The sequence below is a fragment of the Marmota marmota genome, unplaced genomic scaffold (genome assembly GCF_001458135.2).
Source record: "Marmota marmota marmota unplaced genomic scaffold, marMar, whole genome shotgun sequence".
In the NCBI taxonomy this organism is placed as follows: domain Eukaryota; kingdom Metazoa; phylum Chordata; class Mammalia; order Rodentia; family Sciuridae; genus Marmota; species Marmota marmota.
Window position 1 is genome coordinate 11262744 of NW_025999999.1, and position 2371 is coordinate 11265114.

Genomic DNA, 2371 nt, shown 5'->3' on the forward strand with positions numbered 1-2371 from the left:
AAGATGCCATGAAATGTTGCTATTGAGTAGACTTTTAAAAGATAAGGGGACGTTGTCTTGGTAACGAGTTGTTACGGATAACTTATTTGAATGTTAGATTGATCTCCCCTACTTAAGAAATATAATGGAATTAATATACGTTGACAAATCTCATAAGAATAATAAATCTATTGTAGTAAAGAAAGCATTGAATCCAGAGTACTTGGCAGAGGAGAATGTGCAATGAGACTCTAGGTAGAGTGCACCCATCCTGTGCACCCATCCCTATGTTCAAATTTCTTCTTTTTATAAAGAAGCCAGCCATATTGGATTAGGGCTCATTCTAATCAACTCAATTTAAAATGATTACCTCTGTAATGACTTTATTTCTAAATAAGGCCATGGTCTCAAGTGTCATATTCTAAGCACATTAGGACTCAATTTTTGATGACACAATTCAACCCACAGTAGTGAATTACCTCGTATAATTTTTACTATGGTTAAGGACTACTGCTGTATATCACCCATACTTCAAAATAAATAAATAAATGACTAGTCACTGAATCTGAGAGGTAAAGCAGCACATCAAAGGTCACAGAGATGGCATATGGCCAGACTTGGATTTACACCCAGAGCATCTGAATCTACCGCAGGAGTATCTAATCCCCTTGATCCATTGTCTCTGTGTAACATTGTTCCCTGTAAATCAACTTGGGCTGTGCTGGTGGCTGGTCTCTATTCTAGCATCACCAGCACATGCCACAAGGTCATCACTCTCCAGCAAAGGTAAATACCATCCATTCATCTGCTCAGTTTCACAAATGAGATTTGTATGACTACTGCCGAAGGGGTTTCACTCTTACCTATGAAGCGGAGGGAGAAATAAGGCCTGGTTCCCCAAAGGCAAACTGAAGCTCCACATTTAGTTTTGCTCCACAACCTCAACGTGTCATCTCCAATGTGGGTGTATCTAACAAAAATCCTCTAACCCAGGTTCTGGAACAAGGTTCATGGTCCTAAATACAAGATCCAAAGACTGGCTTCATTCTGCAGAATCATTTCCAGTGCCATCTAATGTGCACAACCTCCTTACACCCCATGTGGTGCCTTTGACATGGCATGACCAGGAATGGCTCTTCCCATCCTATGTCACCTCCTCATCTTTTTTTGAATGTCCCATGTCCTCCATAAAACTTTTTCATCATTTCAGAGTCACCTCTGGAGTTACTGTTACCAGAATCAAATGTCTAATCTTCTGGTAGCTGAAATGCCAGTATTCAGAAAACCAGTGTTTGTAGGAGAAAGCCAGATTTATCCAAGGCAGCCCTGAAGAAGACAGAGATCTATCTCCTAGGACTTGGGACATGAAGGGGTTTAATGGGGCAGTAGGAGGCAGTGAGGCTGTAGGCTGGACAGGATCTTCCTCACTGAAGATTTGTAGCTTACCAGAATTAACAAGAATCTCCTGCTGCTGGTTGCTAGGGAAGGATATTCCCAAGGCCATGTGAGTTTTGTGAAGAAGTGTTTCAGCTGAGGTTTTGCCTCAGAATTTATTTATTTATTTTGCAGTACTCAGGATTGAACCCAGAGACATTCTACCCCTGAGCTACATCCATAGCCCTTTTTTCTTGAGACAGGGTCACAATAAGCTGGCCTTGAACTTGTGATCTTCCTGCCTTAGGCTCTTGAGTCCTTGGTATTACATGCATAAGCCATCCTGCACAGCTTCTCAGAACTTAGATTATTCAGTGAGGTCTCTAAAGTTTAGGATGCCAGGTAGAAGGGAGGGGCTATCAAAGGATTAGGAAGGAAAGATGAAAGTAATGCTGTTAAGGGCAACTTCCAGAGGGCTGTACTGTTACATTATTGCATCCTGAATGCACTTCTTGAACCTTCCCACACCATTAAAACTAGGCCTGGTGTCCTTCCCCAGAGCCTGATCTAAGCACCAATCTCAGATGTGCTAACCTGTGTGCAACTAGTATTCAATCACAAGCAACTTGAGGGAAGGGTCCCCCTGTAGACCTGAGGGCCAGGTATTCTGTCTCTGGCAGGAAGGCAGGGCTCAATAAGTGCTCTAAAAACTAGACTGAACTTAATTTCCTATTGGCCCCAGAATTTCTGAAGATATAAGAATGAATTCCAAGAGGCTAGAGGTATACCTCCGTGGTAGAAGACCTGCCCAACTTGCAGGAGGCCTTTGGTTCAAACCTGCACCATCAGGGATAAAAACAAACAAACAAAACAACAATAACAACAACAACAAAACCACTAGTCTGATCACCAAAATGGGAGATGACTTTAGTTATAGCATAAGCAAACCTGACAACAGGGTTTTGTAATTTTGTAACAATTTCTAATTTCTAAATAGGGCATCCTTTATGCCAGCCCA